The sequence below is a fragment of the Notamacropus eugenii genome, chromosome 1 (genome assembly GCF_028372415.1).
Source record: "Notamacropus eugenii isolate mMacEug1 chromosome 1, mMacEug1.pri_v2, whole genome shotgun sequence".
Classification (NCBI taxonomy): domain Eukaryota; kingdom Metazoa; phylum Chordata; class Mammalia; order Diprotodontia; family Macropodidae; genus Notamacropus; species Notamacropus eugenii.
The window spans coordinates 480956430-480982569 of NC_092872.1; the positions used below are offsets into that span (position 1 = coordinate 480956430).

General features: G+C 41.8%; 1 long non-coding RNA gene across 1 annotated transcript in view; it reads right to left on the reverse strand.

Annotated features, from left to right (window-relative positions):
- The window catches only part of LOC140519547 (uncharacterized), a 121049-nt gene that overhangs the window by 46438 nt on the left and 48471 nt on the right, over window positions 1–26140 (reverse strand). The window contains exon 4 of the long non-coding RNA XR_011972232.1: window positions 15947–16022. This is a non-coding gene — a long non-coding RNA (uncharacterized lncRNA). The remainder of the gene's footprint in view (window positions 1–15946; window positions 16023–26140) is intronic.

Here is a 26140-nt window from a genome sequence, read left to right on the forward strand (position 1 = left end):
GTTTCTTACTGTGTAGAATGATCTCCTGGCTCTGCTCCTTTCACTCAGCATCAGTTCATATAAGTCCTTCCAAACCTCTCTGAAGTCCTCCTGTTCATCATTTCATATAGCACGATAGGATTCCATTACATTCATATACCACAGTTTGTTCAACCATTTCCCAATTGATGGGCATTCCCTCAATTTCCAGTTCTTGGCCACCACAAAAAGAGCTGCTATAAATATTTTTGTGCATTTGGGACCTTTTCCCATTTTTATGATTTCTTTGGTATACAGTCCTAGAAGCTCTATTGCTGGGTCAAAGGATATGCATATTTTTGTAGCCCTTTGGGCATAGTTCCAAATTGCTCTCCAGAATGGCTGGACTAGCTCACAGCTCCAACAACAATGAATTAGTGTTCCAACTCTCCCACATCTTCTCCAACATTTATCATCTTCCTGTTTTGTCATGTTAACCAATCTGTGGTACCTCAGAGTTGTTTTGATTTGTATCTCTCTAAACAATAGTGATTTAGAGCATTTTTTCATATGACTATAAATAGCTTTAATCTCTTCCTCTGAAAACTGCCTGTTCATGTCTTTTGACCATTTATCAATTGGGGAATGACTTGTATTCTTGCACATTTGACTCAGTTCTCTATGTATTTTAGAAATGAGGCCTTTATCACAGATACTAGTTGCAAAAATTCTTTCCCATTTTTATGTAATCTTGGTTGCATTGGATTTGTTTGTGTAAAAATTTTTCAATTTAATGTAGTCAAAATTATCTATTTTGTATTTCATAACGTTCTCTATCTCTTGTTTGGTCATATATTTCTCTACTCTCCATAAATCTGACAGACACACTATTCCTTGCTCCCCTAATTTGTTTATAGTATCATTCATTATACCTAGATCATGTATTCATTTGGACTTTATTCTTGTGTATGATGTCAGGCACTGGCCTATGCCCAGTTTCCACCACACTGTTATCCAGTTTTCTCAGCAGTTTTTGTCAAACAATGAGTTCTTATCCCAGAAGCTGGGGTTCTTGGGCTTATCACAAAGTAGACTGCTATATTCATTGTCTACTGTGTCTATCTCTCTATTTCTTAGCCAGTACTAAGTGGTTTTGATGATTGTTGCTTTATAATACAATTTGAAATCTGGTTAAGGGAAGAATTCTTGATGAAACCTGGAATAGAGAGGACCAGAGGTGATAAAAATATTTAATTTTGATTACATAAATTAAAAAGCTTTTGCACAAACAAAATCCATGCAGATAAAATTAGAAGGGAAATAGTTGATTGGGAACAATCTTTGCAACAAGGTTCTCTGACAGAGAGAGCAACAAACTTCTCTGAATACCTTCCTTTATAGAGGACAGAAACTGGACTTTTTTGATTCACTCCATTCTGCATCTGCTGTTTTTCCTGGTTTCAGCTCCAAGGAACATGATGGCCCTCCCAGGTTAGGCTCATCACTTCTAATTTCACCACCATGCTGCTAATTCAAGCCTTAACTGACATCTTCTTCAGCCTCCTCTCTCCTTTGATTGTAGAGCTAGAAGGCAGAATACCAAACTCCTTCCTATGTCTTCGTTTATAAGGGCAGAAACTATACATTTGGGCTCACTCCATTCTGAATCTGCTGTTCTGCCTAGTTTCAATCCCTTGGAACAAGATGCCCCTAGAATCAGGTACCCACTGGTGCCTCCCCATATTCCTGCCTCCTTTTGTGTGTTGTCTCCCCCTCCCATTAAATTGTAAGCCCCTTTATTTTTAGTAATTATGCTCCCAGCACTTACCATAATGCCTGGCATATAATAGGTTCTTAATAAATGTTTATTGTGGAAAGAAGGAAGGAAGGAAGGAAGGAAGGAAGGAAGGAAGGAAGGAAGGAAGGAAGGAAGGAAGGAAGGAAGGAAGAGGCAAGAAGCAGGAATAAAAACTATCAATAACCATAGGGAAAAAATGCTTCAAATCACTAATAATAAGAGAAATGTGTTTTCAAAAAAACTCTACAATTCCACTTCACACTCATTGGATTACCAAAAATGACAAAAAAAAAAAAAAAAAGGAAAGTGACAATTGTTAGATTACTTGGGAGGACAAGTATATTAATGTATTGTTGATGAAGCTATGAATTACTCCAACCATTCCCAAAAGTAATGTAAAACTATACCCAAAATATATCCTTTGATCCAGTGAGGCCACTACTAGGTATATACCCCTGCAGAAATCAAAGAAAGAAGGAAAGCACCTACATATTAAAAAAAAAAAACCATAGCAATCCTTTCTGTTAGAGCAAAATACAGGAAACTAAAGGTATGCTCATCAGTTTTGAGAACAGCTGACCAAATGATGGTATATGACTGTAGCTAAGTATTACTATACTATAAGAAATTACCAAAAAGGGATGGTTTCAGAATAACCTGGGAAGACTTGGATGAACTTATGAAGAGTGAAGGGAGGACCAGAACCAGGACATTATATTATAACTATGACATTGTAAAAAAAATAATCTTTGAAGACTTAAAAATTCTGTTCAGTACAATGATGAACTGTTTCTGCAGAAGACCAATGATAAAGCATGCTTTCCACCTCTTGACAGAGAGGTGTTGGACTAAAGATATGGAAAGAAGCAAACATTTTTGGACTTGGTCAGCCCATTTTTGGACTTGGCCAGCTTGTAAATTTCTTTTGCTTTCATATGCCAACTTACCACATGGGTGGAATTTCTTTGGGGCAGGGGTAGTTGACAGATAGAGAAGTGAGTGATAATGATATCAGAAAAATAAGGAAAAGATTGTGAACAAAGCATTTAGCAAAAATGAACAGATGAGATATGAAGGAGGGTTAGAGGGAAACACAGTCAAGTGAAATAGCTTTGAAACTATCATGTTGAATTGAGTAAATACCTTAAAAGCCAAGCCGTATGTAGTGAGATTCATGGTTTCCTAGACAATCCTCTTTTTCTGTTCTTTGTATATGGAAATGTTCATGTTTGTTGATGTTTGTCAAGTTCAGAATAGCAAAGTTGCTTTAGGTTTTTTGCTTTTTTTTAAACCTATAAAAATACTTTTGGAACAAGTAGACATCCCTTCACCAAGCAACAATAAAAGCTGATAACAGTTAGATTTGTCAAATGTAACTGAAAGTAAATTATCTCCAGATGGAGCCTATGAAGCAGCTAAGGTCCAAGAGTGGAATCAAAAGACCCTTCTTGAGTAACACCCACATGAACTTGAATATGTTGGCAAAGAAGAATTGAATGGCACTTTGTGGATTTGCTTGTTGAAATGGAGATGTTCAAGTCAATGACACCAGAAATTACAGAAGAGTTATTTATCCTTAAGGATAACCTTGAGGAGGCCAAACTCAGTGATGAATACAGATTATGCAAAGAAGCAGTAGAAACTGCAACACACCACTGCAGTGATAAAAAAATTTTTTTTAGCATCTACTGAATTCCTACCAAGGTAGGACCCAATAACTAGAATTATCCATGAGAAGTTTGTTATCTTTTATCTGATCTTTATATAGCACTTAAAGGTTTGTAAAGCACTTTAAATATGTTATTTAAAATGGACATGATAAATCCTCCTACTGCAAATAAATAGATCTCAAAACATCCTCAAGAATTCTACCAATAAATTGTACTGGAACTACGCCATTATCACTGATCATGCTGTTGTCCACAATCACCCAGATATAATGTTGAACTGTAAAAACTTAAGAACTTTTTTTTAAAGAAAATAGGTGTCACTATATCAAATACTCATCATCCCCAAGGTTCATGGAATGAAAAGCTTTCAAAATATAGAAATATAGAGGAAAAAATCAGAATCATAATGGAACAGGGTGAGGTACTGGGTATTATCCCCATTTTCCTACTACTGGAGTTGTTTCAAGGATACTTTCAGTGAGCCTATAGAATATGATGATGCTTCCCAATTTTATTCAACTTTTATTCAACTACAAAAATAGCTATAGTTATTTTATCTACCTACACAAGAGTCCACAGGACACTTAAAAGAATAATAGCAGGATAGCAACTTGTCCTGAGACTGTTTCTTTTGGAACCCCATTGAACAAAATGAAAATTACATCTCTATAATAATAACAATAATAGCAGCCATAACAACTCATATTTATATGACACACATCTGAGGGAAATGTGAGATTTGCTGGAGAAGATACAGAACTTTTTTCAGTTTTTCAGTTATGCTGACTCTTATAATCCCTTTGGGATTTTATTAGCAAAGATACTAGTTTGCCATTTCCTTTTCCAGCTCATTTTACGATGAAGAAACTGAGGCAAGTAGTGCTAAGTGACTTACCCAGGGACAGAAAGTGGCCTAGAAAGTGTCTGAGGCTGGATTTGAACTCAGGAAGATGAGTCTTCCTGACTGCAGGCTTGGTGCTCTATCCTCTGTACTACCTAGTAGTCTATTAGTTACTATGAGCACTTTGAGTTTTCTGCATTTTGCTTGTAGGCGAAATAAAGGCTGTTCTATGGCCAATATCCATTGTTGACAGTTAGATGGTATAGTGGGTAGGATGCTGGACTTGAAGCCAGAAGATGGGGTTCAAATCGTGCCTCAAAGGCTTATTCACCATTTGACCCTGGTCAAGTCACTTAATTTCTCTCAGTCTTAGCTTCCTCATCTGTAAAATGGAAATTAACAATCGCATCTTCTTCCCAAGACTACTGTGATGATCAAACAAGATAACATATTTAAAGTGCTTTACAAACCTTAAAGTACTACTTGAAGATTGGTTATTATTTTTATTGTAACCCTAAGTGCTCACAAAGAGAATGGGGACTCTCTTAACCACATCAGTGGAAAAACAGACATAAGTCATACTCTGGGATTCCCAGGGAAAACTCTGGGTGAGGACAAATGAGCCAGAGAAATATGGTTGGGGTGGTGGGGGCAGGTAGGGTTAGCACCATCAAAATTGAACCTGATCTCTATAAACCCAGAGCTTTGGATTCTGGACCATGAGCTTTAAATGTAAAACCATATATAATTAGGTGCTAAGTTTGCAAAGGCCAGATTTACATGAAAAATTATCCACTTTATAGAAGTATTCCCTATAGAGGTCAGTGCTTACTTAGCACAGTAATGGACAAATAGTAAGCACTTAATTAATGCTTTTTCCTTCATTCCTTTAAATAAGGCATTCCCCTGGTATGCCAGAAATACAAGTGAGAGTTTGATTTAAACACAACTTATTTAGAAATAACATTTGTTGTGAAAAGTGAAGTACGGCCATATTTCATTATCTATTATTCTGAAGATTCTTCCAAATTCTGACCAGCCTGAAGTTCTGGGCAAAAGAGCAAAGCTTTTGCTGGGACTGTTTTGGGTGAAAATAGCCCCTAACACAAAACAATCCCACGGATGGCACCGCATGAGAACCATGCAGGATAAATAGCAGGCTTTGAACAACCAAAATAATAACAATAATTACTCACACTCAGTATTTATAGAGAGCCATCTTCCCAAAGAATTGAGAGACTTGTGCCTTGTAACAATAGAGGTATTATTTTCCGTGCACAGTGGAAAAGGCACTGAGCTATGAGTCAGAAAACCTGGGTTCTAGCCATAGCTTAGCCACCAACTAGCTGAGTGACCTTGGACAAGTCACTTTTCCTTCTCCAGGATAGTGTTTCCTCCTATATAAAATAAGAGAATTGGACTTGATCTCCAAGGTTCCTGCCAGTTCCAACATCCTAGGGATTCTATTGTTTTACATCATCCTCTGTGTGTGTTTATGTATGTATGTATGTTTCTATGAGGGTGTGTGTGTGTGTGTGTGTGTGTGTGTGTGTGTGTGTGTGTGTGTGTGTGTGTGTACATTGCCTATTATAACTTCCATGGCTTCACAATAACTATTTAAATGCCCAAGGACTTAGTCTGTGCTTGCAGTAGTAAGCCTTGCTTCTGAGAATGAGGATGGATAATTGAAACCAGATGGGGATGGTTCCTGTATTAGATTAGCAGTGTGTTTCTCCCCATTAGGTTATAGCCTTCTCTGAAGCAGATACTTTGTGTTTCAGTCTCTTTGCCATTTATTCAATTCAGGTAAATGCAGCAAACCTACTATGGGCCCTAAACTGCAATAGGTACCTTCCTTCCTCCTCTGTCTTCTAATCTTGTTTCAAGTGAGATGGAAAGAGTACTGGACAGAGAATCATGAGACAGGCTTATAATTGCACTTCTGTCACTAATTAGCTATGTGAGTCACTTGCCCATCTGGGTCTTAAATCTTCATATGGAAAATAAGGATAATTGGACTTGTGCTCTCTCATATAGCTATTCTGAGGGTCAAATCAATCAATCAACAGAGTTATTAAGCACCTCTTATTACCAGGCACCATGCTAAATTCTGGGAATACCATGAGAAAATTAAAATGAAATGAATGAAAAAAAATAAAATGAAATGGGTCCTGCCTGCCCTCAGGGTGCTTATGTTCTACTGAGGAAATAAAACATATAAATGCAAGACTAAAAGTGCCTTGAAAAGAGTCAGACTGAAATACAAGGTCCTCCCCTTAACCATAGTAAGGGGAAATGAAGGAGAGTGGGAACACAGACAGTCAATGTACAGTGTAAATGTAATACAATGGAAAATGGAGACAGAGGAACTGGATTCAAATTCCAGTTCAGATGCTTACTGCCTGAATGACTTGGAGCAAGTCAAAGTCCTCACAGACCTCAGTTTCTTCACTTGTAAAATGCAAGGGTAGGATCAGATGGCCTTTGGACTCTCTTCTAATTCCAGATCTCCAATGCCCAGAAAATAACTTTAAATGAAAGATTTAAGCATAATTTAGCAGATCTGTACAGTAAATTAACTTTTTTTAATGGGCCTGGGATCACAGATAACAGTTTACAGAGAACGAGTTCTATCGTTTAGCCAGGTGTGCTGAGTCAGGAATTTACAGCTGGAGACTGGAATACTTTGGCTTCTTCCTATAACCCAGCCCAAGCCCTGTTTCCCCCATTCCTGCCATCATATTCGCAGACTCTATTACTCATGCCCCTTTTCTCTGAACTCCTACCCTGTACCACACAATTAATTTTTTATTCAATTTTATTTTGATTTTCAGTTCTGAATTCTGTCTCTTCCACATCCCTATCATCAAGAAAGCAAGAAAAACAAAATCATTACCAAAATGTATACTCAAGCAAAACAAATTCCCACATTAACCATGTCATATATGTGTGTATGTGTGTGTATGTATATGCCTCATTCTGAATGCTGTCGACTGTTTCCCTATATGGAGGTACTACACAATGTAATACCTTAATTAGATACCATTTTGTATTGCTTACTATTGGTTGAGTATTATTTTTGTCTCACTCACTAGACCACCATAAACTCCAGAAGGGTGAGGACTATCTTCTCTGAATTCCCCAGAGCATTTGGATATAGTAGTGACTTGGTAAAATACTTGTCAGCAATCCAAGTGAGTCATTTCATGCCTAACTATGGCAAAGTATTGTCAGATGGTGCCCTTCCTACACTTTACATTCCTCCCATACCTTGGCGCTGGTCATCCTTTGTGCCTGGAGTGCACTCGCTCCTTATGTTCTTCCTCTCAGAGTCCCTAGTTTCCTTCAATATTCAGCTCTGAGGAGGCATCATGGCCCAGTGGATAGAGAGCTGCCCTTTGAGCTGGAATGACTCCAGTTGGAATACTCTATGTTACCCTGGGTTAGTCACCTAACCTCTTACTGCCCCGGGGCAACTCTGTGAGACAAGAAGTTTCACAATAGCTACCAGTTTGCATTGCTACCAGGGGAGCTTCCTTCATAGATGAAATGACCATCCAGATCAAAATAAAGATTGAGCTCAAGTGCCATCTTCTAGAGGCATGTGGTTGTGCAGTGAGTAGAAGGTCTGCAATCGGGAAGACTTGAATTCAAATCCAACCTCTGATACTTACTAGCTAAGTGACGCTGGACAAGTCACTTAACTGATGGCTGCCTCAGTTTCCTCCAACTGTAAAATGGGGATCAAAATGGAATCAGCCTCCCAAGGTTGTTGTGAGGATCAAAAGAGGTAATATTTATAAAGTGTTTAGCATGGTTCCTGGCACATAGTAGGTACTTAATAAATACTTTTTCACTTCTCTTCCTTTCCCCTACACAAAGCCTTTCCCAATCCTCCCAGATACTTACTTCCCTCAAAAAACTTCCTTGTATAGAGCTTGTATATACCTAGATATGTACATGTTGTCTCTTAGAATAGGATTTCACTTTTGTTTTTGTGCCTCTAGTGGTTAGCACAATCAGCGCATATAATAGGAGCTTAATGAATACTTGTTGACTGAAAAGTAGCTCAGTGCTTGGGGACTTCTCCCCCTAGACCATCCCTCCACCATGCTAGTCTCCTTCTCCCTTTGGTAACTTACTTCCAGGGGCCTCCATTTTGGGAACAGGCCCAGGCTGACCATTCCCCTCCTGGCTTGGGCTTGTGACTCTCTGGACTTTGCTACTGTGGCCCCACATGGGTATCTCCCTTCCCCTTCCACTTTCCAGCTCCTTTTTAATCAGGGAACTGTCCTTTGTGCTCATACTCAAATCCCTATGGGTTAGCACAGTGCTTGGCACACAGTAAATGACCCGTGTGCTGACCAACTGATGATCAGATTTGGGTAAATGCAGTGGATTTGTAAGCACCTCCCAATGATTAAAACTACCTCTGCAGTCCTTTCCTGCTTCAAAGCATAATGAAAAGTGAAAGACAGTGGGGACCAAAATGATCACTTCTGGCCCTCCTTGCTGCAGTAAGATAAGTCTAAGCCACGCCCTCCAACTGTCCTGTGGATCCAAGATGGGAACAAGGCTGCAGAGCTGGCTTTCTCCCATTTCTGTAGTGAGCCAAAGCCTTTGACCTTTGGCTTTTGGGGGAGGAGGGGAAAGAAACATAAGCCCACAAGCTTCTCAGAAGGCCCTCAAGTTCTGCTTCCCTTTTCATGAAGCCCCCTGAGAGTGCTAAGATTACTGCCTCATCCTCATTGTGAAAGTGCATCTTCCTAACCCAGCTTTAGGTGCTGAGATTAAATGGGTGGTGGCTCAGGAAGGGTGCTGAGCCTCTGATACTTACTTAGAAAGACCCTAGGTAAGTCTTTTAAATCTTCTGAACTTACCTTTCCTCCTGTGTGAATGAGTACAGCTTTAAAATAGGAGAAACATACTTTGTAAACCTTAAAGGGCCAAATACTCACTGAATCTCCAAATCTATCTAGCTCAGTTCACACCCCTATGATATTCCTGTCAAATAGTCATCTAGCTTTGCCTTGGGAGCTGCCGTCACCCCATCCAGAGGACTCCCAGATCCATAGAACACACTCAGTTTTTCCTGGGCTTTAGTCCTTATCTCCAATTTCATGAATGAATTTTTATTAAAAAAAGCATTTATTAAATGCTACTATGTGAATGGCTGGGGAATCAAAAAGAAGCCAAGAAGACAGCCCCTGCCCTCAAAGAGCTCATATTCTAATGGGGAAAATACATAAACTGGTGACAAGGTGGGGTGGTCTGATACAGAGATGGTTGGAAAGGGGCAAGGTGGCCTTATGGCCATGATGGTGCACTAGTCAGAGGCTAGGAACCTATGGTCAGAGACTTCAGTTTCAGATAGAAAGCAGGTAGCATTGTACAAAGATGTGTATTGGACATTTCAAAATGGGTGTCTTGTAAGCAGGGATGTGCTGATGAACATTTAGCAACTGTTTCTCCAGAAAAAGAAATGTACCCGAGGCACACTTTAAAGTTTAATTTGCTTTATTAACATTTTCTCCATCACTTTCTTATCTAAACTGTCAACAAAACAATATCCAGTGCATATAAGTATCTTATAAGTATCTCAAGCTCAAGTTGTTCAAAGTATAACCCAGTACTTTTTCTCTAAATCCTTCCCTTCTTTCTAACTTTCAGATTTCTGCCAAGTGTCATACCATCTTTCCAGGTCTCCAGCTCTACAATTTTGGCATCATCTTAGACTGTTTTTTCCTGCTTCTCACATGTTGCTAAGTCTTGTTGATTCTACCCCCACAATACATCCAGAATCCTTTCTTTTCTCTATGCTTACATGGCAACCAGTGTGGTTCAGGCCCTTATCATCTTTTATCTGGATTATTACAATAGGCCCCAATTGGTTTCTCTGCCTCCATTGCCTCCCCTCTACAATCCATTAACCATGTAGCTGCCAAACTGATGTTCCTAAAGCCCAGTTCTGACCAATCCAATCCAGGAACCACTATCTACTAAGTGTATGACTTCAGGGAGGTAACTTAACCTCTGAACTTCCAAATCTTGATCCATAAAATGGGTTCATCATTCCTGCCCTGCCTACTCACAGGGCTGCTCCAGAAATCAAGTGAGAGAAGACTCAGTCCTGATCATATCACTCCACCACCTCCTCCCCTTGCCTCTAGAATAAAATAGAAATCCTTCCCTTTGGCTTTTAAAGCCCCTCGTTATCTGACTCTAATCTACTCTTCTAGGCTTATTACATATTATTGTCTTTCCAAGAACTTTACATTCTATCCAAACTGAACAATATATACTCACCATACATAACATTCCACCTGCCTCCTGAGTGCCTGTGCACAAGCTGGATGTACCCCATGCCTGGAGTGCACTCGCTCCTTAAACCTACCTCATGGAATCCCTAGCTTCTTCCAAAGCTCCACTCAGCTACCATCTCCTAAAATGAGCCCTAGGAAGCTTATTTTGTTCTTTCCACCACCACCCCAATTCCTACAGACTGTACTACCCCAACCGCTTGGTGTATGTTTTGGATTTATTTATCTTTATAAATGTTGTTTCCCCAGGGGAAAAATAAGTAAGCTCCTGAGGGCAGAAGCTGTTTAAATTTGCCATTTTAGCCCAAGATCATAGCACAGTACTGAGCCATTGTTGTTTTTCAGTCATTTTTTGGTGCCTGACTCTTCATGACCCCATTTGGGGCTTTCTTAGCAAAAATACTAGAGTGGTTTGCCATTTCGTTCTTCAGTGCATTTTACAGATGAGGAAATGGAAGCAAACAGGGTTAAGTGACTTGCCCAGGGTCACACAGCTATTAAGTGGCTGAGGCTAGATTTGAACTCCAGGAGAGGAGTCTTCCTGATTCCAGGGGCCAACACTTGACTCTCTGTGTCACCGAGTTTGTGGAATTGGATAGGATCAGATCAAACAGATCTCCTACATCCCAAGGCAACTTATCTCACTTTTTAACATTCTAATTATTAAGGAAATTATTTTCTTTATATATTGAACCTAAAAGTAAAATGTGCAAGGAGCCACTCATTACATATTATGAAGGTTCTGCTACTATTGTGTATCATACATGAAAGTTCTCATCTTCTCAACAGAATTCAGATAGAAATAACCTCATTAGTACTATTAGTACTACTACTACTACTACCCCCACTAGATCCTACGCTGTTTTCTCCTTGTGGTGTGGAAGTGACCCTGGATTCCTGAAAACTAGGCTAGTGACATGTGGTAGAATGGATTTATGCACAGGTCCTCTGGTCTGACAAATGGTCCAGCCAAGTCTGGAAAAAACATCACCTCACTGGCCAGAGGGGTCTTATTTTCCTACTTGAGCAACCCTTAAAGATCTTTTACTAAGTCATGGAGAAGGTGGACTCTGCCTTGGTGGAAGGTGGTACCATCCCGATGAAAACAAAGACACTGAAGCTATGATCTTTATTAGGAGTTCATGAGATATAGTGGGGAAAGCCTGGAAAATGGTTGATGGGTTTCAGTCCAAAATCCACCATCTATTATGTGTGTAACATCAGGGAAGTAACTTAACCTCTGAACTTCAGTTGCCTTTATCTGTACAATGGGCTCACCATTCCTGCCCTTACAAGACAGCTCCAAAAGTCAGACAATCAGTCAAGAATCATTTGTTATGTGCCAGGAACTGTACTAAACTCTGGAGGTATAAAGATATGCAAAAGGAGTTCCTGCCCACCAGGAATTTATAATCTAATGGGGATTTTAAAAGGTAAATAAAATAACTACCAACTATGGGGACTGGAAAGGGCCTCCTGAAGAAAGTAGGATTGGAGCTGAGTCTTCAAGGAAGCCAGGGCAACTAAAGAGGCAGAAATGAAGTGAAGAGAGAGAGTTCCAGATTGAGGGGACAATCAGAGAAAAGGCACAGAAATTAGAGATGGAGCGTTGTATTTGAGAAACAGCAAGAAAGCCAGTTGGATTGTCCGATGTATAGAAAATAGTAAAATGTAAGAAGATTAGAAAGATGGAAAGTAGAGGCAGCTAGGTAGTCCAGGGGATAGAGCATAAACCTTGGAGCCAGGAAGCCCTGAATTCAAATCCAGTCTCAGGCACTGCTGTATGACCCTGGTCAAAAAAGAAACGGTAGGAAGTAGCTTTGCTTGGAAGAGCTTCAAATACCAAACACGGGATTCTTTGCATTGTGTGGAGGTAATACATGGCCCCTGATTTATTTAATGGGAGAGAAGGGTAACGTTGTCAAAGTTATGCTTTAGGAAATACTTTGGCAGAGGAGAGGTTGGATTATAGGGCAATGGGGACAGTCCCAGCAAGAGGTGATGAGGGCTGAAGTGAAGGTCCCAGAGGTGTGGGGTGGAGAGAAGGTTTAGGAAGCTTGTGAAGGCAGAAATGACAAGCTTTAGCAAAGAGTTCACATGGGAAGTAAGTAAACATGAGGACTCAAGGACTACATTGAGTTGGAGAGCCTGGGTGACTGGGAGAGTGGTGGTATCCTCAACAGCCATAGCAAAGTTCAGAAGAGAGAAGGATTTGGAAAGAAAGATAGTAAGTTCTGTTTTGGACATGTTGAGTTTAAGAAGCCTTCTTTGTTGTTCAATTATGTCTGATTCTTCCTGACCCGATTTAGGGTTTTCTTGGCAGAGATATTGGAGTGCTTTGCCATTCCCTTCTCCAGCTCATTTTACTGATGAGGAACTTAAGGCAACTTTAATTATGTGACTTGCCCAGGGTCACATAGCTAGCAATTATGTGAGGACATATTTGAACTCAGATCTTCAGGCCAGTCGAGCTATCCACTGCTCCACCTAGCTGCCCAAGAAATCTGGATCATCTCATTCCAGATTTTGAAAATTCAATTGGTAATATGAGACCATATAGTTCAGGAGACGTTAATGCTGGATATTTAGATCTAGGAGTCACTAGTATACAGATGATAATTGAACCCATGGGAACTCATGAGATCACTGATCAAGACAGGATAGACTGGGGAAAGAGAAGAGGGCCCAGGACAGAGACTTGGTGAGTGGCTATGGTTTAGATGAAGAATCAGCAAAGGAGATTGAAAAGGTGAGGTTGGACAGTGAAAGAACAGCCAAGATCAAGTAAAACTAAGGAGGAGAATCAATGTGAAAGCTCTATAAAGTGTTTTGAAAAGTATTTTCTACACTGAGGTGTGGTTGTTGGAATTAAGATTATCTATTATTCTCACCGAGGGATGTGCTGTGGGTGTTCTCAAAGGTAGAGAAGAATCTCTCCTTTTCACATGCCTGCTTCCGATGCTGGTGAGGAATGTTACAGCTTGTGGGAGGGCTAATTAGAGTCAATTATAACCTAAGTGGCCTGCCACCACCTATTCAAATGCCAAAGGACTTTTTCTGTGCTTATAATACTGAGAACTGGCTTCTGGGAGCAGGGATGAGGAGTTGAAATTTGGTGGTGTGCTGTACCAGATGTAAGACTTTAATTTTTGCCCATCTGAAGTACCTGCTCTTGGCAAGGGATGTGGCTAAGTTAGGTTAGGTTGGGGACCCTCTCCCCTACTCCCTACTCAGCTTTTGTAAAGTGCGTTATATCATGCTTGCCACAAGTCTCTACCCACTCCAATCTAGCCCTCATTCAGCTGTCAAAGTGATTTTCCTGAAGTGGAGCTTAAACCAAGTCACCACCACTCCAGGGGTCTCTCTGTCACTTCCTAGATCAAATACAAATCCTGAGTTTGGCGTTCAAGGCCTTTCACAGTATAGTCCTTCCCCCCTACCTCTCTAGTCTTCTTATACCTTATTCCTAGTGACACTGGCTTTCTCCTTGTTCCCAAACGAGATACTTCGTCTCTTGGCTCCTGGAATCTCCACCTCCTGGCTTCCCTGGCCTCTTCTTTCAAGAGCTAGATAAAGTCTCACCTTCTGCAAGGAGCCTTCCCAATCTATTTCCTATTTATTTGGTATGTTGATTGTTTGTACGTATTTATTCACATTTTGTCTCTCCCCACCCTCCCAGCCCCTTAGACTGTGAGCTCCTTAAAGGTAGAGGCTGCCTTTTGCCTTTCTTTGTAGCCTTAGCCCTTAGCACAGTGCCTGACACATAGTAGGCATTTATTAAATGCTCATTGACTGATTGGAGGTGACCTTAGATTGAATGCCATCCCGCAAGGCTGGCTGATGGGTCTGAGCAGAATTGTGGAGGTGGGGGCGGGGAGGTTGAAGCTGGTCCTTGGTGATCTCCTACCTCTCTTTCAATACCCCTGGTCATCCCTCCTGACACACAAGCACATGCTCCACTCCCACTCCAGATCCCCTCCTTTTCTAACGCCAGGTGAGTACCTCCATTCCTTGACACTTTGGAAAGCTAATCCTCTTGATTAGCATTTGAGGTGTTAGGCTTGTGGGTATTTGCATTTTAATGAGAGGACTTTGAGGTGCAGAAAAGCCTTTAAGCCCCAAAGGAATGAATCCCCAGAGATAGTATTTAGGCACTATAAAAGACAAAGGGAGGAAAATGATTTGGGACAAGACAACTTTCCCCGAAATGGTGCCATATAAGTTCCTAACTGTTTACACCTCAGCACTGGTCCAGTAGACCAAAAAGAACTTGCCTTTTACAGTTTTCATTAGTGGATTGGCTTTGAAATAACAAATGTTTTAGGATTCTTCTTAGGACCTCAAATTATAAGGAGAAACTGAGGCACTGAGGTGAGATCAATCATTTGGACTCTCAGAGTTGAAAAGAATTTTAGAAGTCATCTAAGCCAACACTTCCTTCCTCATCCCAATATAGTGCAGAAATCCTCTTTTAAAGCCTCCCAGATGGGACCCATCCAATCTCTGATAAAAATCCTTTCAATAACAAGACTCATTGCCTCCTGAGATATTTCATTGTTAAACAGCTCTAATGGTTTACTTATATACTGTTAAATGAGAATTCTTCCTGTCTTTGCCCTGTGTGACTTCAAGCTGAGTTATTTGCCCTCTCCAGGTCTCAGTTTCCCCATCTGTAAAGTGATAGGGTTGTTCAAAATTCTCTCTAAGGGTCATTTCAGCTCCAAAGTCCTTCGTCCAAGATCTGGTGAAATCTGCTTGCTCGTGATTTTCACCCCCCATTGTTTCGCAGATCTGCCCCTAAGACCACACAGGCTAAGCCTGTTCCCTCCATGTGTCAGGCCTTCCGATACTTGAAGTCAGTGGCCATGCTACCTCCATTCCTTTGAACGATCCTTATATGACCTGGTTTTGAGTCCCCTACCACCTTCCCTGGTCTGTCCATGTACTCTGTGCCTCTTGTAAAACGTGACAACCCAGGACAAAATATATCACTGGTGTGCCCAGTACAGAGCGAAGGGAAACCTCCCTCATTCCATACTATAATGCCTTTAAAGAATGCAAACTAAATCATACTGGATTTGAAGAAGAAGAGGGAGGGCTTCATGACCTCATTGCTCTAGATTGGAAGAGCTCGACCCTGCAGAGCAGAGAGCAAAGCCCCCGAGTTCGAGCCCCCAGAGCCTTTCCTTTCCCCATAAGAGCGCACATCCCCACCCAGAGTTGGCAGCTTGCCTTTTAGGGGTGGAGAACAGCCTCCATGCTGCCTCGTTTGTCCTTTAAATAACCTAATTCTCCTGGGGCTTCTCTATCACAACCAGAACCACTTCATCATCCAGTCCTTCTTGCTTCCTTGAAATACCTGGGAGGAAGAATTAAAATCCTCTGCAGCGGGGCTTCAGTGTGTCTCCCTCCATACTCCAGCACTTCTCCAAGGTCTAGAGAAAAAAAATGAACAAACTAACAGCCGATGCATCTCTCCTGGCCCTGAGGAGGTGAAGCCCCTCCAGGCAGGGCATTGCCTAGGAAGAGCTGAGGCTCACAGCCTTGGGCAGGAAGGGGAGGGAGGTGCCATATTGAATATTCATCTTCCTGCACACCTTACAGGCACATGATGCAGGAAGGACTATGGATGTGTCTGTGTGAAAGGCACAGAAATACTGCATTGTAGAGCTGGAAGAGAGAGCATATTGTATACTCCCCAGCACTTGGCAGATGGGGAAGCTGAGCCACAGGGAGAAGAAATGATTTACCCAAGGTCACACAGATAGGGTATAAGCATCCTAAGAATGAGAAATTCCTGCCATTCTAATGTCAATCAACACAGCTCTGTCTCTGTCTCTGTCTCTTGTCTCTGTCTCTCTCTTTTCTCCCCCTCTCTGTCTTTCTCCCACCCTCCTTCCCCTCTCTCTCCTTCCCTTCCGCTCTGTCTGTCCTTCTGTCTTCCTCCCATCCTCCCTCTCTTTGTGTCTATTTCTCTATCTCTGTATGGCTCTCTCTATGCCTCTCCATCTGTCTCTCTGTCTCTGTCTACATCTCTGTCTCTCTCTCTGTCTCTGTCTTTCTGTTCTCTCTGTGTGTCTCTCTGTCTCTACTGTCTCTCTCTCTTCCCTCCCCACCCCCATCTCCACTCATGGGTTATACACTTTGTGAATTATATGTGGTAAAATTTTAAGACCAGGCTGCTTTTCCCCTGCTTCACTGCCATTCTTGGCTTGACTCATCCCTGCTGCCAATCAGCCTGGACCCAGGGGGACCCAAATGGGTTTTCCCAGCAGCCTTAGTGAGAGGGTAGAATTGCTCCCCATGAGCTACTTAAAGCATTCCAAAGATTTTTGGAACATCCACTGTCGTGGGTAATCGGCATTCCTTTGTCAGCCTGGAAAATAGAGAGGTGTGTGCATCCTAAAAGGAAATCAGTGTGTTTGGAGCCTTTTACAAACATTTCCCCCTCACCCAGGGAAAACTCAACCATTTGTGGATGAAAGAGAACACGCAGCTTGCTAGGGCTTCTCTTTTTCCTTGGTTCCTCCAGCTGCCTCCCAGATTCTCTGCAGAGATGGTTCCTGTTTTGTGATTGTTTTTTTCCTATGGGTCTTCAATATGAACCCCGAATGGAGCAGGGTTTCATCCAGCCTCCTAGGCTGGGGCTATTTACATATTGTGGACCCGCTTTCATCTCTTGTTTCCCAGGATGAGCAGCCTATGTCACAGGCTGCAGGGGAAGGGGCGGGGGATGGCTGTTGAGGGAGGGGCTGGCTGAGCACATGGTCAGGGCTCTGTTCCAGGGGGAGCAGGAGGGGAAGGGAGTTGGAAACCAGGTGTTTGCCCTGAGCCAAACCGTTCCCCGGGGTTAGAATGGCCAGATCCCCAAGGCTCTGCATTTTGTATTTCCACACCCCCTCCTCACTCAAATATAAATGAGAGCAGTGAGGATGTCATGTTGACAGCATGGGAAATGTGCCACCCTCGGTGTCTTGTCCCTTTACAACATGTGACCTGAAGTTTAATTCCTTATTTTATTTTGTGCTCACACAATAATTAATACTGCTTCCTCCTGTCCCATTCCCGTTCCTCCACCTTCCCTCACCATCAGGGGGAAATAAAGAGTGTGTTCTGGGTGGACTGAACCTTCTCATAGGGCACAGGGTTAGAGGTTGGAGAAAACAGGGCTGGGGAGAGCCCATCTGTTCAAGCTGCATGCCCAGAAACGAACACTGCAAATCAAGGCTGATTTGTTAGGCTGACGACCACCATTCCAGGCACAGGGACTCTCTCCCATGCCAACTCTGAGCTGTTAGAAAGGGCCAACTCATTTAGTGAATAATAGTGGGAAGGAGGGAATGGGAGCAGGCTGGGACCCTGGCCCCCTTGGGGGAAACGGACGGCAAGCTGCCTAAGCCTCTCCAGAGGTTCTGGGGAAAACTCCAGCAGGCTCCTGCCTCTCCTTTCCTCCCCAACAAAGAAATACAAACTCAGCAGCACATGTCTGGCTGAAGGGAGTCTCATGGGAGACCATGGCAAAGAAAGAGAGGGAGTTTGGAAAAAGAAGAAAACACAGCCAGAGAAGAGAGGCCCCAAGAATTAATTTCTTGCAGAATCATGGAAATTAGAACTCAGCTCCCACGGCCCCCTAACTCTCTCAAGGTCAGGAACATTATTAGAGCTTCCTGATCTGGATATATTTTAAAAGTGATGAGATTCACTCCCTATCCCTCAGTCTCCCTCCCCACCCATCCCCTTAAAAAGAAAAAAAAGTCCCCTATGCCCTGACTCATAGCCTATAGCTGTGGATGGAGCTGTCCAAAAAATGCAATGGGCTGCCTTAGTAGGTTATGAGTTTTTCCCCCGTCACTAGAGGGCTTCAATCAGAGTTGGATGTCCAATTATTTGGAGGACATCATAGGGAGGATCTTAATTCAGGTATACGTGAACCTGAGGACTTGAGGCCACATATGTCCCCTCTAAGTCCTCAAGTACTGCCCTTTGAATCCAACAGATTCAAATAAATCACTTAGCACACTTTAAACACTATATAAATGCTAGCTATTATGATGATGAAGAAGAAGGAGAAACTAGCAATGTTTAGCCTGGGAAAGGAAAGGCTTGAGGAGGACACAAATACTATCTTCAAATATCTCAAGGGGGCTGTTAGGAGTTAAAGGCGGGAGGAACCTTAGAGAGCATCTTCATTTTATAGATTGGGAAACTGAGATAGAGTGATTTGCCCAAGGTCACAGAAGTTAGCAAGACTGGGGCTTTATATTCAGGTCCTCTGATTCTAAATCCAGTGGTCTTTCCCTTATACTATGCAAGAGTAGACTTAGTTAGCATAGCCCCAAAGGCCAGGGCTCGGATCATAAGAAAGCAGATTCTAACCCAATAAAAGGAAGAACTTCCCTAGGCATGGGCTGCCTTGTGCTGTGAGCTCCCCATCTTGAAAGAATCCAGGTGGAGACAGGATGACTTCTTTGGGGGAATGTTACAGAGGAGAAGCATGGGGTCATGCTAGATGAGCTCTGAGGTCGCTCCTAAATCTAGAAGTCTGTCATTCCCATGGGTCCACCCAGATCACTCTGCTGTCTGGCTATCAAAGAAAAGCAGCCATGTCCCATTTGTGTTCTTTACCTGCCATTCATGTTCTCCTGACATCTTCCAATTTAGTATCATTGGCAACTTTCATTACCATCCTTTAGGCATTTTCTGAATTGTTATTAAACATGTTAAATGAGGCTAGACTTATTGCCCATCCCTTGTGCTCCGTACCAGACAACGGCTCCTCCCACCTCCAAGCATTGCTATTTGCCCTCTACTTTCTCCTTAATACCAATGTGTTCAAGCTCAGTCCTCTTCTCAGCCAGGCTAGCTTCATTTTGTGCCTGAACATTCCGAAAGTCTTTCACAAAAGAATAGAACCATCTCATCTTTTTCTTTTAATGGATCTTAACTTTTTTTGTGGCAACCAATTAGTCAACACTTATTAAGAGCCTACTGTGTGCCAGGTTGTTCAGCAGGCAAGGGAAATACAAAGACAAAAATGAAACAACTCCTGCCTTCAAGGGTTTCCACAGAGGGAGAGGAATAAGGGAGGGGATGTTGTTGTTCAATCGTTTCACTCATGTCCAACTCTTTGTGACCCCATTTGGGGTTTTCTTGGCAAAGATATTAGTTTGCCATTTCCTTCTCCAGCTCATTTTACAGATGAGGAAACTGAAGTACACAGAGTTTGTGCCCAGGGTCACACAGTAAGTGTCTGAGGTTAGATTTGAACTCATGAAGATGAGTCTTCCTGACTCCAGGCCCAGCACTCTATCCACTGTGTCACCTAGCTGCCCCATGTACATATATCAATCATATAAAACCTGCTCCAGATCAGTAATTTGGGGGGAAGGCCTCATGTACAAGGTAGCTTGAGCTGAGGTTTGAAAGAAACAAGGGATTCTAAAAAGCAGATGTAATGAGGGAATGTATTCCAGATAGTGCAGTGGAAAGAGCTCTGGGTCAAGAGTCAGGAAAACCTGAGTTCTGATTCAACCTAAGACACTTCCTAGTTGTGTGACTCTGGGCAAGTCAGCTTCTATTTGTCTGTTTCCTCCTCTGTGCAGATAATAGCACCTATCTCCCTGGGTTGTTGCAAGAATAAATTAAGGTAAGATTTAAAAAGATTTGATTAGAAATCTTAAAGCATTATATACATTCCAACTCCTTTTATCATCCAATACAAAAGCATGGAGAAAGGAGACAAAGTGTCACTTGTAGAGAAGAGCAAGGTTGGTCTGGCTGGGGCGAAGCCTGTGGGAATGTGTAACAAGGTTCAAAAGATAGGAATGGGTCAGGTTGTAATAGGCTTTAAAAGCCAAGTGTTTTAGATTTGATCCTGTAGGCAATAGGGAGTCATCAGAGTTTATTGAGTAAGAGAGTGACATGGTTTGAACTGCCCTTTAGGAAAATCATTTTGGCAGCTGTATAACACAGCATTCCTTATAAGCAGTAGGCACCAAATACATAAATATTTAAGCAATAAATAAATAAGCTTGTAACCAAAGCAACCCTTTAGACTATGAGGATTGAGGGAGGCGGTCTTTAAGATGCAGAAAGCATCCAAGAGGCTGCCAGTTCTAGACATGCCCCCTCCTGCCTCCTGGCACTCCTACTCTACCCTTCTTCTAAATTCTCCATATCTAGAGGTTTCCATTCTGGACCCTTCCATGGCTATACTAGGAGGGGGCTTGTAACCATTCCTGCCTATAACACTATAGATGGAAAACCAGTCAGCCACATGTGACTGAGAACCCACCTCTCCCTATAAAAAGGCATGGTCTCCCTGCAGCCTAAGAAGAGATGGTTTTCTCTTTCTCTTTCTCCATTTCTTCTCTTGATGTCTTTCTGACTGTGAGGAAACAGATAAGTCATACTGTCATAGAAACTGTGGCATCTCTGCTCTAGTACTGAAGGTGGAACCCAAGTCTTCTCATATCAAACCTGAAGAAGTGAGGACAGCTTTGCACAATGCAAGCGTACACATTGCAGAGGGCAGCCTCTGGGAGAATCACCATTAAAACCCCACTTCCTTACCCTACTGTGGCATGAAAATTGTTACCCTTAAGGCCCAGAGACACCCCTCCACAGACTGAGACCCAGCCCCTGAAGGAGACTTGGGTGACTCCAAGGTAGCTAGGTGGCAGAGTGGATGGAGTGCTGGACTTGGAATCAGGAAGACCTAGATTTGTCACCTGCTTCAGACACTTACTAGTTGTGTGGCTGTGGGCAAGTAGATTAACCTCTCTTTGGATCTCAGTTTCCTCATCCGTAAAAAGGGGCATAATAATGGCACTACCTCACAGAGTTGTGAAAATTGAATGAAATAACATATGTAAAGCACTTTGCAAACATTAAGGCCCTCTATGAATGCTAGCTGGTTCTCCTTTGCCCTAATCCCAGGTGTGTTGAAGTCCTCTAGAACCAATCTCAGGAGTTAATTGTTAAATTTTCAATGTGAGCATTTACACCTTTGAAGTTGGCAAATACTACAAATCAAGGCTTGATTTGCTGTTTTGTTGATTGTCTAGAGTACAGAGTCTCGTATACTTTTTCTACTCTCAACCCACAGTTTAAGATAGACTTCAGAAAGTAATGGAGAAAATGTTAATGATGCAGAATATACTTACAAGTGTGTCCTATGTACATTTTTTTCAGAGAGCCTATTGTTAAACATTTACCAAGGCAGCCAGAAGTTATATGACTTGCTCAGGGTCACAACCACAAAACAATAAAAAATGAATATTACAAAAAAAAATTCTTGGCAGCAAAGAAGAAGTATGGGAAGATACTCCCCTACACGTACCCCTCACACTCCTCTCTATATTTTCTTCTGTCCTGCATTTTTTATTTTTCTTTAAAAAGATGTTTCTTTAGAACAGAATGGGGAGGGATAGAGGGAGAAATGTAGGTGATATAAAAATGACATATATCAATAAAAATTTTTTAAATTAGGCTTGATGTATTCCCCTGTGTCATTTGAAATGCACCTTAATAAAGGCTGGTCTCTGCTTCTTTGGTGAAAGCCCCTAAATCCCAAAGCAACAACAATGGACTGGGCCAGTGAAGTGATGAAATAAACAATAGCCTAGGCATCATGAGTCTCAGTTCTCCCATTAACTTGCTGTGTGATTTTAGGTAAGTCCCTTCCCCTTCCTCCTCTTCGGTAAAATGTGAGTTGGGGCATATTGGAGCAAGCTCTTACTGGATCTAGGAGCTAACTGTTAAACTTTCGGGGTGAGCATTCATATCTCAGAAATCAGCAAACACTACAAATCAGGGCATACTTCGTGTGTGTTCGTCCTTCGTTGCCCAAGATCATGACATCAGAGAAATGGTAACATGACTTGTACTTGACCTTGTTTTGAGTGAGGGAGGGCTGTGCAGGTCACCAGTCTCACTTCCCCTCCAGAGCCATCTGAATCCAGCGACCAGATATTCATCAGGATGACTGGAAATGACCCAGGATGAGGCAGTTGGGGTTAAGTGACTTGCCCAAGGTCACACAGCTAGTGAGTGTCAAGTGTCTGAGGTGAGATTTGAACTCAGGTTCCCCTGACTCCTGCACTGGTGCTCTATCCATTGCACCACCTAGCCGCTCACAAGGGCATAATTCATTGTTTTATTGATTGTCTAGACAAGAAAATGATGGGGTAAAAACCTTTATGCTGTAAGAAATGATGAAGGGGATAGTTTCAGAGAAATCTGGAAAGATTTATATGAACTGATACAGAGTGAAGTGAACAGAACCTGGAGACCAATTTATACAAAATAATATGGAAAAGACAAACATCGTTGAAAGAATTAAGAATTCTGACCAATAATGATTCCAGAGGACTAACAATTAAATAGGCTACTCACTTGATAAAGAGATGAAGAAATCATCGTGCAGGATGAAACATATATATTTTGTATCTGGTCAACGCGAAAATTTGTTTCGCTTGACTACATGTATTTTTAACAAGGGTTTCATTTTCTTTCTTCTCACTTGGAGAGGGGGTGGGAGGGAGTGAAGGCAGATTTTTACTGATCGAAAAATATATTTTTTAAAAGTCATGGAGAAAATGCTAATGATGCAAATTAAACTGAAAAAATGTGTCATGATTGGTGGGGTGATTGTTAAACATTTAGCAGCATTTCACTGAGTGTGACAGTTTGATCACATGATCTCTCACATAGAGTATCTCCTATCTCTGAGTCTACCATGTATATTTGGGTACCATCAATTTTTTCTTCCATAAAGCTAGATTCCCCCAAATGGCCGTGATTTCACTGTGCTCTGGCTAGTCACAGATTTTAGCTCCCCTTCTTTGTTTGGTTCTTTCACTTGTTATTCACATCAGATTTATCAACAGGGTAATTTCCAGGCTGACTTTTACTAGGTTTTGAACATTGGTTTGCCCTTTGTCTTTTTTCCTACCTACTCCACTCATGTGAGTTTTCAGTTGGTGCTTAGAAACCCCTGGCAGCCATATTAATTCACCCTCTTATTGCCCTTAGATCTCACAGGTCAATAATGTCAGAACTTTGAGGTGATTCCGATTTTCCAGGTGTTCACCTGCCTGCTTTTCTAAACAGCCATTTCACTGTGGTCCTGATTACCTTTGAATTTTTCAAATTACTTCTTTTCCATAGGGATTTAACGTTCATGTGTCACTCCTCCTCATTTCTGGGGGAAGGGATTAAAGTATACCATTGTGTTAAATTGTTAAAGGTCTGCTGTATTACTAAGTATGATATCCAGCATCTAAATGTTCCCCAGCAAAAGTCAACTTTGATTTTATACTGGAAAGTTATGGAAAAGGTGAATTTATTTAACAGAAATAAGCTGGAACACATTTATTCAATTCAATAGGTATTTGTAATAAAGTATCTACTGTGTGCACTGAAGATACAAAAACAAGACAGTCTTTTCACTTCAGGAGTTACTAAGAGGATACAGATACACAGAGAAGTAAACAGGAAATAATTTGAGCAGGGAAGAAAGCACTTCCAACTGAAGGGTAAGGGGAGCAGAAAAGGCTTCCCTTAAGTTTTAGCACAGTAGCTAAGGTGAGGATAGAATGCATTGAATGCAAGAAGAACAGATAGTCTGTGCAAAGTTAAGGAGACCAGAGACAGAGGGAAGAAAACAAGCATTAATTTATCACCTACTATGTGCCAGACACTGTGTTTAAGCTTTACAAATATAATCTCATTTGATCTTCAAAACAACCTGGGGGAAGTGGTGCTATCATCCCCATTTTGCAATAGAGGAAACTGAGGCAGACAGAGGTTGTGTCATACAACTAGTAAGTGTCTGAGTTAGATCTTCCTAATTCCTAGTACCCTATCCACTGTGTCACCTGGTCAGGGATGGGGGTAGGAAGGGAGAGAGATAGACATACACTCACACACACAGACAGGGACCATGAATATGTTGAATTTGGTCTACAGCTATTGTGGCTAGAACACAGAACTCATGAGAGGGGATTAGTCTAGAAAAATAATTTGAGAGTCAGATCTGTGGGACTAGCAGTTCAATGGTACAGTGGATAGAATGCCACACCTAGAGTCAGGAAGACTCATCTTCCTCAGTTCAAATCTGGCCTCAGACACTTAACTATGTGACCCTGGGCGAGTCACTTAACCCTGTTTGCCTCAGTTTCCTCATCTGTAAAATGAGCTGGAGAAAGAAATGGCAAATTACTGCAGTGTCTCTGCCAAGGAAACTCCCCCCAAAAGAGTCACAACAAGTTGAACACAACTAAAATGCTGAATAAAAAATGGCAGACAGGGGATTGTATTTTATATTAAAGGTAACGAGAGCCACAGAAGTTCTTGAGCAGGAAAGTGAAATGAATAGATCTATGACTTATGCATATCAAATTGGTATGGAGAGGAGAAACTGGAAGCAGACAGACCAAGTAAGAGACTATTACAATGATCTGAGCTATAATAGTGGCTTGTGGAGGGGGACAAGGGGATGGATACAAGAGACATGATGGGTGTGAGTGTGTTTGTCCTTCGTTGCTGAAGAAGACCATGACATCAGAGAAATGATGACATGACTTGCACTTGACTTTGTTTTGAGTGAGGGAGGGCTGTGCAGGGCACCAGCCTCACTTCTCCTCCACAGCCTTCTGAATCCAGTGACCAGATATTCATCAGGATGACTGGAGATGACTCAGGATGAGGCAACTGGGGTTAAGTGACTTGCCCAAGGTCACACAGCTAGTGAATGTCAAGTGTCTGAGGTGAGATTTGAACTCAGGTCCTCCTGACTCCTGCTCTGGTACTCTATCCACTGCACTACTTAGTTGCCTAACCAGAGATGTGATATAGGAAGACTAAATAAGACTTGGAAAATTCTTGGATATTATGGGGGCAATGAAGGGCAGAGAAGAATCAAGGAGGACTCCAAGGTTGTGAACCTGGATGACTAGAAGAATGGAGGTACTCTCCATAGAAACAGTTTGAGGGAATGGTAGGTTCAACTGACTGACCATTTTGTAGGGACCAGGGAAATTTGAGCATGTTCATAAACAGCAGGGAAGGAACCAGTGCAGGAGGAGAAATTAATAATGAAAGAAATAGAGGAAATGATCAAGGCAGCAAGCTTCTGGAAGGAACAGTGTCAAGGACACAAGTTGAGTGGCTGGCTTTGGCAAGGAGATAGTCCATCTCTTCTCAGAGACTGAAGCAAAGGAAGAATGGGTGATCATAATGTACAGCACTGCCTCTTTGTTATGTGGACATTTGGGATGCTGAAAGAGCCAGAAAAAAAAAAGACCATTTGTGTGTAGAACACTGGTAAAAAATCAACTGGAGAAGAAGCAGAGCACATCAGACTAAAGTGCTTATGGAGAGACACAGACTGATCTGAGAGGACTGAAAGAGAATGGTCTGTCTCTCTCCAAGGAGAAATGACTAGCTTCAAGGCATTGTTTTCCAATCATGTCATTTATATATAAGTATTTCCAGAGTTTTGAAGAATCTAGCTAAGAAACTATAAAATCTCAGAAAATATGAGAACATT